We start from the raw sequence: 18,308 nt of genomic DNA on the forward strand, positions 1-18,308 counted from the left end.
TTATACAAAAGTAAATGGTGCCAGATGTAGTAGCACAACCTGGAATCCCAGTTACTCAGGAGGCTGAGGTACATTCAAGGCCAGCCCCAGCAATAGAGCAAGACGGTCTCAAAATAAAAGGGCTAGGAGGACTGGGGTTATAGCTCAGCAACACAGTGCTTGCCTCACACATGTGAGGCACCGGGTTCAATCCTCAGCACCACATAAAAATAAATAAAATAAAGATATTGTGTCCATATTAAAAAAATTTAAAAAAAAAATAATAAAAGGGGTACGGATGTGGCTCAGTGGTAGAGCACCACTGGGTTCAATCCCCAATACCTCAAAGAAAAAAATAAAAAATAAATGGCTAGAACAGAATTGAGACCTCAGAAATAAACCCATACAAATATGACCAACTCATTTTCAATAAGGTGGCAAGACCATTCGATGGGGAAAGAACAGTCTCTTTAACAAATGATGCTTGGACAAGTGAATATCCACATGGAAAAGAGTGAAAGTAGACCCCTACTATACAGAAAAATTAATTCAAAATGGATCAATGACCTAAAATTACTAAAGCTAAAGCTAAAGTTTCTCTTAGGAAAAAAATAAAACTAAATTTTTATAACATTGAATTTGGCAATGGATTCTTAGCTATGACACCAAAAGAGTATACAACAAAAGAGATAAATTTGACTTCATCAAAATTAAAAATGTGCATCAGGATTGGGGTTATGGCTCAGTGGTAGAGCACTCACCTCCCTAGTTTTGATTCTCAGCACCACATAAAAATAAATAAAATAAAGGTATTGTGCCCAACTAAAAAAATAAATATTTTTTTTTAAAAAAACTGTGCATCAACAGATACTCTCAAGAAAGTAACAATATAGATAAATAAATACATATTACAAATGGCTAAAAAGCACATGAAGATGTTCAACATCACTAGTCATTTAGGAAAACGCAAATCAAAACCACAATGAGGTACTAATTCATACCAACTAGGCTGGCTATACTCAAAATAATGGGGAAAAAAACAACTGCTGGCAAGGATGTGCAGAAATTGAAACCCAAATACAATGCGAGAAAGGAAAATGATTCAGTCACTGTGAAAAACACTTGGGCAGTTACTCAAAAAGTTCACAGAGTTACCACAGGACCCAGCAATTCTACTCCTAGGTATGTGCCCAAAAAGAAATGAAAAAGAAACTCAAACACACGTACAAGCATGTTCCCAGAAGCTCTATTCACGTGGCTAAAAGTGGGAAACAGTCCAAATGTACATCAGCAAATTAATGGATGAACAAATTGTTTATAATAGATTATTATTCAGCTATAAATAGGAGTGAAGTACTGATACCATGCTACAATATGAATAAACCTTGAAAACGTGATGTTAAATGAAAGAAGCCAGGCATAACAGAACACATGTTGTATTACTCCATTTACATGAAATATCTACGAGAGGTATACACAGAGACAGGACACAAATGGGTGGTTTCTAGAGACCAGGTGATTAGGGAGCAAATGCTTAACAGATATGGGATTTCCTTTTGAGGTGATAAAAATGTTATGGAACAATACAGAGCTAATAGTTACACAACATAAATGTACTAAACGCCACTGAACTGTTTACTTTAAAATGGTTAATTCAATGTTATGTGAATTTCACCTCAATAAAAAAGTACTTAAGAGCCAGATATGGTGGTACACACCTGTAATCATAGCTACTTGGCAGGTTAAAGCAGATGGATCACAATTGCCGGGCCAGCCTCAGAAACTTAGCAAGACCCCACCCTAAAAGAAAAAATAGGAATGGCTAGGGTGGGGTGTAACCCAGTGGTAAAGCACCCAAGTCCAATCCCCAGTACTGGAGAGAAAAAAGTGCTCAGAGACTAGACATGTTGCTCCATGGTAGATTTTTACTAGTGTGTGTGCAAGGCCCTCAGTTTAGTTCCCAGCACCCTAAACAAATAAATAAGGAAACACTAGCCTGATAAATTGGCTTGGCCCAGGAAAAACAAAACACCGTCTAAATGTAGGTTTAAGAATATCTTTTGGTCCTTACCAGCTTTATTAGTATCAGAGCAAGTGGACCTTTTTAATGGGTGCCCCCAAAGAGTAACATACTTTTTATTAAAAAAAAAAAAAGGACTATTTCATTTTTTAGTAGATATTACAGTATTTTCAGGTATAATACTTTGTACTGAAAATAAATTCTGAGGGCTCAGGACATAGCTCAGTGGTAGATTGAGACCCTGGGTTTGATGCCTTACACCACAAACAAACAAACACACACACACAAAAAAAAAAACAAAGAATAAATTCTACCAGGCAAAAAGATGAGTGAAAAATGAATTTGGAGAAATATTTAGATAATGGAATTGGCACATCAAACATGGTCATCTTTTCCTGGCATTGTCATTCCCTGTCCTTTAATAACTTTGCCTCTAGGAAGTAGAAAAGACAAGTACACCTCATGTATCTTTTGTTTTTTTTTTACTGAGGTACAATTTGTTTAACACCCAATTAACCACTTTAAAGTGTATAACTGAGTAGTGTTCAAAAAATTCACAATGTTACATAACCCCCAGTTCTTCTTTAGTTTCAAATAAATAAAAAGCTTTTTATCACCCATCAAAACATTCTGTATCCACTAAGTAAATAATCCCTCTCCATTCCCCATCCCCAGTAACCACTAATTTGCTTTCTGTCTCTCTGGATTTGCCTATTCTGAATATAGCAAAAAAAGCCAGGGGTGTGGGGGGTGGGGAGATCATACAATATGTGATCTTTGTGACTAGCTTCTTTTATTTAGCATGATGTTTTCCAGGTAGATCCACATTGTAACTATGTTAAAGTATTTCATTTCTTTCCAGGGTTGAATAATATGCTAGTGTTACGTATATACCACTATTTGTTTGTAAATTTGGGATATTGCACCTTTTGGCTATTATAAATAGTGCTGCTATGAACACGTGTGTACAACTATCTGCATTGACAAATATTTTCAAGTTCTTCAGGCTCGCACCCAGGAGTGGAACTGCTAGGTCACATGGTAATTCTCTATTTAAATTTCTTCTTTTCCTCTTCTGTTTTGGTGCTGGCAATTGAACCCAGGCCCGTGAGCATGCTAAACATATGTTCTACCACTGACCTATACCCTCGACCCTATGTCTACCTTTTCAAGGACCACCAAACCATGTTCCACAGTTGTCGCAATGCTCCTAGTAACAATGTATGTATATATATATATATATATATAAATAAGGTTTTCCACTTCCACCAATACTTATTAACTTCCTTAAAAAAAAAAAAAAAATTACAGCCATCCTACTGTGAAGTGATATTGTCACGGTTTTGACTTGTATCATGTGTTGACCAATGCTGTTGAACATTTTTCAATGTGTCCACTTGACATTTGTATACCTTCTTTGGAAAATATCTATTTAATTCCTTTGTCTATTTTTTAAAATATCTTTATTTTATTTATTTATTTTCATGTGGTGCTGAGGATCGAACCCAGGGCCTCCAACATGCTAGGCAAGTGCTCTACCGCTGAGCCACAACCTCAGCTCCTCCTTTGTCTATTTTTAAATTGTCTTTTTATTGTCAAGTTTTAAGAGTTCTTTACATGTTTTTCTTTCTTTCCCTTTTTTGAGACGTGGTTTCACTATGTTGCCCAGGCTGATGTTGAACTTGTGCACTCAACTGATCCTCCTTCCCCAGCCTCCTGAGTAACTGGGACTATGATGTGTCACTATGTTTGGCTTTTATGTATTTTTTACACTAGTGAACATATCAGATCACGAATCCCTTTTAAAAGTAGGTAAGTCTCAGGCTGGGGCTGTCACTCACTGGTTGACCACTTGCCTTGCATGCGTGAGGTACTGGTTTCAATCCTCAGCACTACATGAAAATAAATAAATAAATAAATAGCAGAGATACAACTAAAAAAATATTTTTTAAAAAGCAGGTAAGTCTCAAATATCATTATCTCCTTCTGTAAATGAAAACCAGAAAAAAGCTGAGACTATCCTCTAATGGGAGCAAAGCAGGAATTCTTTGAATTGCAAGTTCCCTAATCATATCTCTGGCCTCCTTAAAAAAAAAAAAAAAAAAAAAAAACACCCCAAAAGCAGAGAGAGATGTATTTATCAAACACACAGACAGTGTGCATCCTGTTCTTGGCTTGCCTAAATTTACTGCCTAATTTTTGCCTTGGCAACAGTACTTAATAGATTACTCGTTTTCTATGTGTTAATAGAGCTTGAGCTATTTTTAAATCTAATGAAGAGTTTTGTGATTCCACACATCAACCCAAATTGCTTCATTTTAATGAAAGTGATTTTAAAGAACAATCAGCTTTAAAAGTGTCAAGGAAGGCTAAGTGCAAGGCTTATCACCCAGCTGCTCTAACCCCAGGCACAACATGTCACTCTAGAAAAGGCATGCAAAGCTCCCACAAATGATTCTAATATGCACAAACCCATCCCAAAGAGCACTGAGAATTGCTCTCCTAATAATGGCTAATTTGTTGGGTCCTTACTCTGCTCCAGGCATCTTCTATACACTTTATAGATGTACTCTGAATACTATTATCAACCAGGAAACTGAGGCAGTGACAAAGTAAGCCACTTTCCCAAAGTCGCTATGATGAGAAGGGATGAAAAAAAAAAAGTCAAACCCAGGTGGTCAGGCCCCAAAACCTGCCAGTTGCCCAAAGGAGGTTGGAAAACAGAACCACCAATGAGAGGCAAGTAAGTCTGAGAAGCAAGTCTTCACGCATTTCAGCAACACTCACATGATGAATGGGTCTAATCACTAAATTAGTTCTGGGTATAAAAGAAATCAAATTTTATAAGGAGAAAAGTATTTTTAATGTCTTTCTTTTCTAAAATATGACACCAAAACCATGACCCGTTAAAGAAAAAAAACAAATAAATTGAACTTCATGAAAAGAAAAACCTGTGCTTTTCTGGGCATGGTGGTACACACCTACAATCCCAGAGATTCGTGAGGCCAAGACAGGATGATCACAACTTGGAGGCCAGCCTCAGCAAATCAGTGAGACCCTGTCTCAAAATTAAAAGATTAAAAAGGAATGGGGATGTAGCTCAGCAGTAGAGTGGCCCTGGGTACAATTCCCAGTACCATAAAAAAAAATAAAACCTGTGCTTCAAAAGGCATCACTGAGAAAATGAAAAGTTAAGCCACAGAGAAAAACATTGGGGAAAAAAGTATTTACAAATCATAATAAATATAAACTTTTTTTTTTTTTAACTTTTATACAGGATCTCCCTATGATGGCCAGACTAGTCTCAACTCCAGGGCTCAAGTAATCCTCCCACCTCAACCTGCTGAGTATCTGGGATTATAGGTGCAGTCAACTGTGCCTGGCTAAAAATTCTTAATAATTTGATAATAAGATGGACAGTGGCACACACCTGAGAGCCTAGTGACTCAGGAGGCTGTAGAAGGATTCCAAGTTCAAAGCCAGCTTCAGCAACTTATTGAGGCCCTAAGCAACTTAGTGAGACTTTGTTTCAAAAAATTATTAAATTTCAAAAATTTTTTTAAAAATTAAAAAATACACAACAGTTCAATTTCCAGTACAAAAAGAGAAAAAATAATAAAGTAATAAAAAGACACACAATCCAAATTTTAAGTGAGGAAAAAACATAAATAGAAATTTCACCAAAGAAAATAGATGTCTGAATCACTAATGAACAGGAAAAGGTGCTTGACATCATTAGTCAATAAGGAAATGTAACTCAAAACCAAAGTGAAATATCACTTCACACTCACTAGAATGACTATAAAATACAATCAAAAAGATACAACAATAGCCAGTGTGGAAAAGTGTTATGATTAGATATGAGGTGCCCCAAAAGCTCACGTGTGAGACAGATACAGGAATGTTCAGGGATGAAATGGTTGGACTATGAGAGTATAACCTATACGTCAACTGGATGGCTACTGGGCAGGAAGGATGTGGCAGAAGGAGGTGGGTCACTGGGATCACGACTCTTGGGTTCATATTTTATCCCTGATGAGTGAAGCTCTCCTCTCTACTTCCTGAGCTGCTTTCCTCCACCACACCCTTCCACCATGATATTCTGTCTCATCTTGGGCCCAGAGCTATGGAGTTGGCTGACCATGGACTGAACCTGTGAAACCCTGAGCGAAAAATCAAGTTTTTCTCTTCTAAATTGTTCTTGTCAAGTATTTTGGTCCCAGCAATGAAAAAGTTAATGAAAACAATAAGGATTTAGAGAAACTAAGCAGTTTCTAAGTTATGTAACATGTAAATGTAAAATTAAACAGACACTTTGGAAAATTGTTCACCAATTACTCAAAAAGTTGAACATAAGTTTATAGTGCAACCCAGGCATTTCACTTGTAGATTCTCCCCAATGAAATAAAAATAAAGGATACATAAAGGCTTGCAAGGAATTTCATAAACAGTATTATTTATGATAACCCTAGAGTAGAAATAATCCAAATATCCAGATGGCAAGTAAATAATAAAATGTAACATAACCATATTAATGATAATAATTAATAATAAAATGTAATATAAGCAAACGATAGAATCCTATCCATCCAAAAAATGTAATCAACTACATGCAGCTATATAGATAATATTAAAATAATATGTTAAGTAAAAGCCGGATTAAAAAAATAAATTATTTATATAATTCATTTATTTGAAATGTCCAGAGAAGGCAAACCCACAGAAATTAAAAGCAGATAAATTGTTGCCTAGGGTGAGAGTGGGACTGCAAAAAGGCACAAGGGATCTTTCTGGGGTGATAGAAATCTTCTAAAACTGGATTGTGGTGATGACTGTACAATTCTGTAAGTTTACTAAAAATCACTGAATTTTATACTTAAAATGAGTAAATTTTATGATATGTTAAAATACACCTCAATAAAGCTATTATATATAAATATGTGTCTGTGCCATTTCTTTTCTAAAAGGATCCTAACAACCCTGAAGCAAATTATCACTTATAACTCAGGAAGTTCTCCTTACTGAATACTTTATATGTGGTTGCATCTTATTTGATCTAATGACTTTCCAAAGGTTTTTCAACCTATAAAGTTAAAAATACTGTGATTACACTGAAAATCTGATGAAGATGGCACATCAAATCAATGGGACAAATGTGTTTTGTTTTTTGAGGCACTAAGGATAGAAGCCAGGGCTCAGGCATGCCAGGCAAGCACTCTACCATTGAGCTACATCCCTACAAATAATTATGTTCAGGCAATTAGACTGCCATTTGAAAAAATAACACAATTATACCCATCTTTGCATTTTACACAAGAATAAACTCCAAATCAAAGACTGAAATGTAAAAAACTGAAAAACACAAGTATCAGAAAAAAACACAAATTCTTCCTTTATCTGAAGGTAGAAAAAAGCTTTCAAACTAACATTATAATTCCAGTTGCAATAAAAGACTGGTAAATTTGACTAAGCAGGATATGGTGGTACATACCTATAATCCCACTTACTTGGGAAGCTGAGGGCAGGAGAATCACAAGTTTAAGGTCAGTCTCAACAACTTAGTGAAATCCCATCTCAAAATTTTTAAAAATTCAAAAAGGGCTGAGCATGTAGACAAGTAATACAATCTAGCAAGGGTGAGCCCTGGGTTCAATCCGTTATCACAAAAAGAGAAAGAAAGGAAGGAAGGAAAACTTTGTTACACAGGAAAAAAAAAATCATAAAGTAAAAAAAAAAAAAATTTATCTCAAAGGGCTAGAGCTGCAGATATGGCTCAGTGGTCGAATGCCCCTGAGTTCAATCCCCAGTACCCACCCTCCCCAAAAAAGATAAAGGGCTATTATTCCTAACATATAAGAACTGTTTTTTAAAAATCAATGATTTAAACATGAAAAGATGTGAAATTTCACTGATTAAAAAAAGAAATGAAGTCAGGCACAGTGTCATATGCCTATAATCCCAGCTACTCAGAAGGCTAAGTTAGAAGGATCACAACTTAAAGGCCAATCTGGACTACTCAGTGAGACCTAACTTGAAATAAAATTTAAAAAGGCTAGAGATATAGCTCAGTGGTAGAGCACTTACCTAGCATGTTTAAGACTCTGAGTTCAATCCCCAGTACAGGGAGAAAAAAAAAAAATAGTGAACACAATATTCTTCATTTCTCAGTTTTCAGTAGATATTGGTTAAAAACTACAAACAAGCCCTGAATTTTTTTTCCTGAGATTTTTTTGTAGGTTTATTTCTTGGGGAAGTATAGGAAAAGCAAATAAAAACTATTTTATATGCATCATGGGACTGAGTAAATGAATAAAGATGTTGATGATGTTGGAAGCCAGGGTGCTTACTGTGGAGGGAGGGACACACAAATATAGAATGGAGGAGAGCAAGAAAGACCCTGTGAGAATGAACTAACACTAGGGCCAACTTTGTAAACTCCTGATTTCTAAAGTATACACGCATAAATACATGCACATGCAAGTGTGTGTGCGCACATAAAATATGTACATTTTTTTGTACATATACATACATATATTTCCTAGATCTATCCACTGAAAGAGCTAAAAGACAGCCTCAGTATATTCATATTCTGGTCTCCGGTACCACTTTCTACTAAAAGGAACCTTGGGTTCATGGAGAAGTGGATGACTCCAGGGCTGGAGCAGGGAAAGATAAGCCTGGAACACCTTGTTACACCAGAAAGTATGAAAATGCCAGGAGAAAAAAAAAAGCATGTTGCCAACACAGGAACCAGCTTTAAGCGGCCCCCACTGGTTAAATAAGGAATAGTGTGAGCATTACGATAATTAGCAAATGCAATAATTTCATAAGCTATTTGAAAAGTAGAAATATGTAATTCTGCATCAATAACCGATAAGATAGATAACAGATGAGAAGAGAGGGTTATTATTAAGGCAGAATACTGAATGCCAAGTGATAAACAGAAAAAACACTGGCTGGGTATGGGAGCACTCACCTGTAACAATCCCAACTATTCTAGAGCCTGAGGCAGGAGGATCTCAAGTTTGAGACCAGCCTTGACAACTTAGTGAGACCCTGTCTCAAAACATTAAAAAGGCTGGTAACGTATCTCAGTAGTTATAGTGCTTCTGAGTTCAAGCTCCAGTGCTTCAAGAGGAAAAAAGAGAGAAAGAAAGAAGAACAGAACAGGAAAAGAAAACAAAAAAATATTGGAGTTGGAAAATCGTAACTTTGCAGACATAGCAAAAAAGGCAGGAATCATTAGAGAGTGCTAAACCTAAGGGGAAATTTTATTGAGTAAAATATTTGCCTAGTCTTAAAATGTCTTCCCACAGATTGCTTATGTGCTGAAAGGAAAACTAGTGGTAACTATACATGATGAAATTAGTCAGTCCTTTCACTAGATGGGGTCAAAATTATCATCACCAATAAAGTGCGTCATATACCAGGAGAAGGAGATTTCTTCACTTATGCAGTACTCACACAGACATTCCCAACCTAAGTCTACTCATGAGGAAATATCAGAAAAACCCAAAAATAGAAAGACAAAATAAATGTTTCAGATTCAAGGAAACTAATGATGAGTTAACACAAAACATAATCCTAGACTGGATCCCGTAGTGGAGGGGGGACGCTACAAAGGACATGACTGGATCAACTGACAAAATTAGAATGTGAACGGTAAAATTAGGTAAAACTATCAGTATTAAGTTTATTGAGAACTTTACAGTTACTAAATTAAAAGATTCCTATTCTTGAGAAGTATATATTGAAATATTTAGGGATAAAGGGCCATGACATATGTAACTCACTCTAGAGTAGTTCAGAAAGAAAGAAAGCAATGGCCCTCCAAAGCCATATGCTCTTCTCACCCAACTTTCACACAAATGCACAAATCATTTTCTAAACCAAGCCCTGTAACGCATGCCTGTAATCACAGGCATTGGGAGGCTGTTGCAGGAGGATCACAAGGTCAAGGCCACCTGGGCAATTTAGTGAGATCCTGTATCAAAATTAAAATATTTTTTTTAAAAGAGCTGCAGATGTAGCTCAACAGTAGACCACCCGAGGGTTCAATCAAAAACAAAATTTTACAAGGCATTTTTTTGGATATACATTTGAGTGATAAAACAAAACTAAAAATGTGTGTGATGTCGGAAAAGTCAGGACATGAATATCCTTCAAGGCAAGAAGACAGGCAAGATGAGGAAGTGTGGAGTAACAGTCAGGTTACTTCTCCCAGCCTGCCTGCTAGTTATAAATGCATCCATTTGTTTCTGCATAGTCTTTTCTTCTTTTTCTTGTGGTGCTAGGTATTGAATCCAGGGCTCCACACATCTAGGCAAGCGCTCTTCCACTGAGCTACATCTCCACCCTTTTTTATTTTGATACAGTCCTACTAAGTTGCTGAAGATGGCCTCAAATGTGTGAAAACCTGCCTTAAACTCCCAAGTAGTTGAGACCCCACCCAGCTTATCTGGTATAGTCTTCTGATGTGTGTTATTTTAAAAACACAAATAAACCTCTAAGTGCAAATGTAAGAGAAAAGACAATTTGTTTTCAAGTTTGAATCTCTAGAGCCACTGTTTTTCTTTGCTCAGAATATATCATATTCCTGCCACAAGTCTCTTCAGTGAAATAAAGACCAATATCAATTCTTTACTCCAGGGGCTTAATTACACTGGGCCCTGCTCCAAGTTCACCATTATTTGAAGCTGGAACTATTTTGCTCCATTAGGTTGGCCACCCAGGCTGGCGCCTGAAAATTCTAATGGTATTGACCTTGTATCCAGTAGAAAGAAGTCAAGAATGAAGTAACAGGAATTTCCTAGGGCAGTTTTGTCAAGATGAAAATAAATATGCTTCTTTATGGCTAAGTCATAACATCTCCAAGCCTCAGTTTCTTTATTTGCTATATGAGGTCTTATCTAAGGGTGGGGAAGAGAAAGAAAGAAAGAAAGCTTTTGCGTCTGAAAACTACCTCTACAGAAAACCTGCATGCAGGCCTAAGTCAGACAGAGTTCAGAGCTCAAGGTCATGTCTTGACTCAGCAGTCCCAGGTACAATCAAACTGCAGCTTATGATTTACCACTAGCAATCATCACATCATCACACAGGCCCTTCACTGATTTCTCATTCAATCCAGCACTCTGGGACCCACTGAGGCAGAACTGCAGGCAATGTAGTTCTAAAAATGTCAAGCCTAGGGGGAAAGTCAATAAATAGTAGTATGGATCAGCCCACCATGGAGCATTCGCTCTGCTTCCTTAAAATTCAACCACCCTTTTCACACAGACAAGAACATAGTGTAGGTGCATCTGCCAGGGCTGTCAGCAAGCAGAAGGGAAGTCTTTCTTCAGACTTGGACCATAAGGTCATGCTCCATTAACATGATTGTTAAGAAAAGAACTTCTAAGAATCTGATCCAAATGTGTAGCACCCATACTGTAAATAATTTATAGCACTCCGCTTTTGATGGTACATGAGAATTGCCAAAAACAAAAAAGAAATAATAATCTTCAAGTTATATACACATACATCATCTTTTAGGAATCCCCAGTATAACAAAGGTTTGTGCCTTGACCTGAAATATAGTCTTAGGTTTTAATTCCAACTCTTGTTACAAACTAGCCATAATTAGGCAAGTCATTTCACTTTTCTAGGACTCAGTTTCCTCCTCCATAAAATAAGGGAGATAGCCTATTTAACCTCTAAGTCAAAGGTCCAATAAATTTTTTAAAATCATCCTACAAAAATCCATAAGTAAGTCTTGCTAATAAAATAGGAATTTTGAAGGATTCACCAATCCAGTTCCTGATATTCTAAGCAAGGAAAAAAAGGAATCAGACATTATACACCTGTAATTCCAGCAACTCGGGAAGCTAAGGCAAGAAGGTATCAAGTTCCAGGCCAGCCTCAGAAACTAAGTGGGACCCTCAGCAACTTAGCAAGACCCTGTGTCAAATAAAAAATGAAAAGGGCTAGGGGTGTAGCTCAGTGGTAGAGCACCCCAGGTTCAATCTGAAGAAAAGAGGAGGAGGAGGAAAAGGAAATAAAGAAGAGGAGGAAAAGAGGGTGGATGAGAGGAAGAAGAGGAAAAAGAGGAAATAAACCATGGAGAATCTTCATGGTTTTGCTCACTATATTTTCTATTGCTCATTATATTTTCTTTTCCTTATTATTTCAATGCCAAATTCCATAAAACCACTCTGGGAAAGGGATATAAACCTCATTCACATCTGAAAGTTACTTAAATAAAGCAAGTGAGTTACTTAAATAATAAGAGTGGTGAATAGAGCATTTGATTTTGCAACCAGACAAGTCTATATTCAAGTTCCAATTCTGCCACCTATCAGTAGTGTGACCTGAGGTGAGTTACTGAGCTGCTCTGAAACTCAATTTCATCCTCTATAAAGTAGATTCTATTTCCATATCAGCTTTGTTTTGAGAATTAAATGAAATATACGTGAAGTCTCTGGCACACAGCAGTATGGAATAAATACAGGTTTACTCCTCTTCTTGCTTTTTAAATGACTATGCAACACTAAACAAGTACTATCTTCTCTCTCTTTTTAAGCAACTTTGGGAGCTCAACCCGGCTCTGCAGAGTCATTTGCATTATTCTTTAAGAATGAGAAGAAAGATGACTTTGATTTGAGAGTCACTATGTGTTACTAATGAAATACTTTGTTAATTTGTATAAAGCTTCAGAAGAGTTTTGATTCTTCTGGCTTAAAAATTCTATCATTCAAACATAGTTACAAGAAAGCAGAGAGGTTTTTAACAACAAAAGACAAATATTCAAGCATCATCTTTTGTAATGACCAGAAAAAAGAACTTCCTCATGCCTTTTCCAAATCTTCACCCATCACAGAGGTGTAAAGAGTATCTCTTTTCACTAGGATGTACCCATTTACCTTCCTTAAGCACAATAAAGATTGAAGCCTACTTTTTCAAGCCTCAAAAAATTGCTTGAAAGCCATAGTTAACAATGTACCTACCAACCTACATTTATTCCCAAATACAGTTACTGATCACTGTAAATTTTGTGATAGATACAACCAACAACCTAATTCAAGGTAGATTCTCGGGTGCCTCCCCCCACCCAACCCAGGACTAGGGATCAAACCCAGGGCCCTATGGATGCTAGGTGAGAGACACCCCTAGTGCCTCAGCTGCTACTTGATGCCATGTTTTCCCTCATCTCCCTGCTGTAATCCATGGGATTATTACAAGTTCTTTGTAGTATAACAAGTATTATAATGAGCATAATACCGCCTAACGCTTATTCAGCACTAATTATGTGTCGTGCTCTAAACACCTTAAACTTATTAACTAATTCACTCTTCCTGCTAACACTTTAAGTACTACTAACTTCCCTACTGTAGAGAAAGCCTCTAAAATATCTATGGGATATATCCCCTCCTGAATATACGGCATACCCTGCTTTCTTTCAATAGGCTCCTAACTGGTACCAGCCTCTGGTATCCGCTCCTTTACCCTTAACACATCCTCCACACTGACCTCACAATTATTTTTCTATAATGCTAAATTTGCCATATTAGTCCCTGCTTAAAGTCTTTACAAGTTCCTCACCGTCTCTATAAGACCCTCACAACCTGAAGGCCATCCACCTTTCCACTCTTAACTCCCACCTCCTCCCTAGCTATCCACTTTTCACTCTCAACAAACTCCTCACCCTCCCTCAACACCTCATAAGCGCCAAAATGCTCATCACTACCCTCTGCTGACCCGGCACAAACTCGTACCTTTCCTTCAAGACCCCAAGCAGGTGTCACCTCCCTTAGCAAGCCTGTTCCAATGCTACACAGACTCTCCTCTGGATGCCAATGCACTCACCTCCAATAGTACTCACCTCACAATACTGTAAACTATTCTTGTAAAGTCTATTTCCCCAACTAAAACTATGGGAATCCTAAAGGCAGAGTCCACTGTTTGTACATAATATGTATGTACTAAATAATATGCAAGCATTAAATTGTCTACCTAGCAAATGGCATGCATTTAATAAAGTATACAAATGAATTAAAAAACAAAAACTTGCTCATAACTACAATCTCATCCAAATGGCAAATACATGAATCTTATAAATATCTCCTTTTCTTTTCCTTTTTTTCTTTTTTTTTTTGGCGGGGTACTGGGGATTTGGGGATTGAACTCAGGGGCACTCAACCACTGAGCTAAATTCCCAGCCCTATTGTTTTTTCATCTATTTTTTAATATATATGTATATATTTTTAGGTGTAGATGGACACAACACAATGCCTTTATTTTTATTTGGTGCTGAGGATCAAACCTGGGTCCCGCCCGTGCTAGGCGAGCGCTCTACCGCTGAGCCACAATCCCAGCCCCCCTATTTTTTATTTTATTTAGAAACAGGGTCTCACTGAATTGTTCAGCACCTTGCCATTGCTGAGGCTGGCTTTGAATTCGTGATCCTCCTGCTTCAGCCTCCCAAGTTGCTGGGATTACAGGCATTAGCTACTACTTCTGGGTCCTTTTCTTAATTTTCTACCCAACATCAGAACTCAGGAGTCTCAAGTTTTCTTACCATCAAAGACAATTATATCATCTTCATTCTAAATTAGTTCATAAGATACCTACAAATCCTGCAATTCCCTTTGTGTATGAAGAATCTCAAATTATACATTAAGTATTTATATAGAATTTTCTTCTTCAGTGAACAGTCCTAACCAGAAAAAATAATCCCATCTGGAGGAGTTGAGGTGGAACCCAGACCTATTAGCCATTTCTGCCAGTGTTAGCCTTCACACTACAATGTGAGCAGAATTATATAGTCTCTGGAGTTATAACCTATTCTGGTTCTCTAGCAGCCTGAGAAGTCCCCTGTTGCTTCAGACAGATCTATAAGCCTTCGGAATGCTCCACCACACACAGTTTTGAATTACTGTTTTTCATTACTGATGCGCTCTCTGCTGGACCCTGCTGTGAGATAAAGTGGAATTATAGCAGCATTACTAGCTATAGGATGATTGAGAGAGATACAGGGCTATAATATACTTCTTGAACCTGCAGACAGTGAGACATCTTTGAATCTTAATGTGACAGTGGAAAGCGTGAAAAAGTAAGATGCCGTTTATCTGCAGATCACAGAGATGAGAAACACTTTACCAATGTCTGTGAGCAGCTAAATCCCACATTAAATACTCGGGCTTCAGGAACCGAAGCACAGGGATCACAGTGATAATGTCTGTAGTCAAGTAACATTTCTTATATAACTGATGAGCACAAAGGAAGGTAATTTTAGGAAATGATTTTAGAAAAGGTAAATTCAGTTTCCTGGGGTGTCAAGGGTAAGGTCAAGGACAAGCATGTTACAAAGACAGAAAAGAGGCCAGCTACTTGAAGGGAAGAAAAGGAGAAGTTCACGGAAGGATGACAGAAAGATAGGATGAGACCTGAGTAGAAAAGCTGTCTACTATAACAAAAATGTGACCTTCACAACAGTATTACACAATGAACATTTACAGCTGCGCTAGGCAGAATTCTCAGAATGACCCCCCAAAACCCTGCTGTGATAATTTACTCCCTCTAATTCTGGGTGGAATCTGTGAATGTGACATCAATCCTATGATTAGGTTATATGGTTCACCTGACCTTAAAGGAGGACGATTATCTCACTGAGTCTGATCTATAGATACATCAACTCTTTTTAAGAAACCGAGTCTTTGGCTGGTGGCAAAGACTTGAGACACACACAAGTAAGGTCCTAATAGAAGCCAGGATGGCCATGTGTCAAGGAAACAGGGTCTTCAGATCCATAGGCACAAAGGTAGATGAGGTGGTATACCCCCATAACTTGGGAGGCTGAGGCAGGAAGATTGCAAGTTCAAGGCCAGCCTCAATAACTTAGCAAGGATCTAAACAACTTAGCAAGACTTTGTCTCAAAATGAAATATGGGGATATGGCTCAAGCGGTAGTGCGCTCGCCTGGCATGCGTGCGGCCTAGGTTTGATCCTCAGCACCACATACAATCAAAATGAAATATAAAAAGTGTTGGGAGGGGGCTGAGGTTGTGGGTCAGAGAAAAAGTGCTCACCTAGCATGCATGAAGCACTGGGTTTAATCCTCAGCACCATATAAAAAAATAAAATAAAGGTATTGTGTCCACCTACACCTAAAAAATAAATATTTTTTTAAAAAGTGTTGGGGATGTGGCTCAGTGGTAAAGTACCCCTGGGTTCAATCTCCAATACCCCCCCCAAAAAAAATTTTTTTTTAAATCTACAGCTACAAGGACCTAAATTCTGCCAAAACCCGGAATGAACCTAAAAGTAATTCTCCAAAACTTCCAGGTAATACACTAGGCTGCCCAACCTTGAATTCAGCTTTGTGAGACCCTAAGCAGAGACCTCAGTGCAGCCCATTGAGTCTTTTGAACAGAACTACAGAATACAGAACTAAGAGATGATAAATGGGTATTATTTTAAGGCTGAGATAATTGTGGTAATTTATATGCAGTAATGGAAAACTCAAAGGGTAGGGTATAAATGTAAACAATAAACTGGCATTTCAACATAAGAACCTTTCACCTCAGAGATTCCCACAAGTACTCGACATATTTGGTATGAGCTATAAAGGAGAATAAATTCACCTTCTCAAAAAGAGGAGAAAAAAGAGAGAAAAGGATATCTGAGGAAATAATAGCTGAAAATTACCCAAACCTGAAATGGCATCAGTGAGACAGCAGATTCGAAAGCTCCAGGCCCTCATTCCTCCACAGAAACACCCAAAAAAATGGTACACACACCAAATTAGCTTTGTGAGACTAGAGACTAGTTAAGACGCTGCCACAACCAAACACATTACCTGTCTAAGAAAAAGTCGCACCTAAAAATGGTAGGGAATTCTGGGGCATTTCCACTCACCCTCACCTCACCTTGTTCCACTAATGAGAAGCTGCCTCACTTCCACCCTCAGGATAAAAGCAAAAGAGTGGAAACTGCCCAACGTTTTGAATCATTTAGCGTATGCCTGAGGACTGGTTTCTATCTCAGCAGACTCGGAGAGCTAATGGGACTCCAGGGCAGAGCGATGGGAATGATGGCAAGGTAAGAGAGCTGCAAACCGGTGGGCACCTGAGGGAAAAAGATCATGAACAGAGGAATGCAATAGAACAGAGGTTCCAAGAAGCAGGGGAAAGACTCAATGAAATCAAGACATTTAAAAGCAGCTACATGCTAGGCGTGGTGGCACACGCCTATAATCCCAGCAGCTAGGGAGGCTGAGGCAGGAGAATTGCAAGTTCAAAGTCAGCCTCAGCAACTTAGTGAGGCCCTAAAAAACTTAGAGAGACCCTGTCTCAAAATGAAGGAGCTGGGGATGTGGCTCAGTGGTTAAGCCCCCTAGAGTTCAATCCCCAGTACCAAAAATATATAAATAAAATAAAATAAGTAATAATACAAGCATCCACATAACACAGGAATTTGAGCAAAAGTAGGCACAAAAAGACCCAGGGAAGATGCAAATTCAGGAAAGATTTGAGAGACAAATCTGAGATAATTGAAGCACCAAAATAATTTTAAAAAGCAATAAATTATAAGTATTTGAAAAAAAGAAAAACCCATTAAATAACACCAATAATAAATATAAAAATTTAAAAGTAAGGGAAGCCAGGTGTGGTGGTGCACATCTGTAATCCCAGCAATTTGGGAGACTGAGACAGGAGGACTGCCATGTTTGAACCAGTTCCACAACTCAGCAACACCCCATCTCTAAATAAACTAACAAAAAATACGGGGGGTATAGCTTAGTGGTAGGGCTCCCCTATGTACAATACCCAGTACCAAAAAGTGGGGGGAGCGGAAGAGGATGAGCAGAGAAGGGCCTGGGGAATATGGCTCAATGGTGCAAGCCTGGCATGTTGAAGGTCCTGGGTTCAATCCCCAGCACTGTATAAATATAAATAAATAAGGGAAAAGGAAGGTCACCTCCTTACCGAATTGTACAGAAAGCTGAGTACTAAATATGGAGTAGAACTCTAGAGTTAAGACAATAATCATTTTACAATGAAGATTGATCAGGCAAGAATCATCTTTGGATGCTAAACCCAAGAGGAGATGTTGATCAAGATAAAGATATCTGCATGGCCTTGAGCATCTCCCTACTGGCTGCTTATTAGTTGCAAAGACAGAAGTAAAACATAGTTATTATACTTAGAAGAAACTGGGCAACATCTTCACTCAGTGTAACATCACCTATGAAATCAGACAGATGGTTATCATTCTATGTCCCTAAAATATGGTAGCCTGAGGACACATTGTCATCTATATAGAACTCTACTAA

The 18,308-nt window shown here is 37.8% G+C and overlaps 1 protein-coding gene across 1 annotated transcript in view; it reads right to left on the reverse strand.

Annotated features, from left to right (window-relative positions):
- Nucleotides 1-18,308, reverse strand: part of Ascc1 (activating signal cointegrator 1 complex subunit 1) — a 94,202-nt gene that overhangs the window by 59,393 nt on the left and 16,501 nt on the right. The gene's annotated exons all lie outside the window — the stretch shown is intronic.

The sequence above is a fragment of the Callospermophilus lateralis genome, chromosome 15 (genome assembly GCF_048772815.1).
Source record: "Callospermophilus lateralis isolate mCalLat2 chromosome 15, mCalLat2.hap1, whole genome shotgun sequence".
NCBI classification, from domain to species: Eukaryota; Metazoa; Chordata; class Mammalia; order Rodentia; family Sciuridae; genus Callospermophilus; species Callospermophilus lateralis.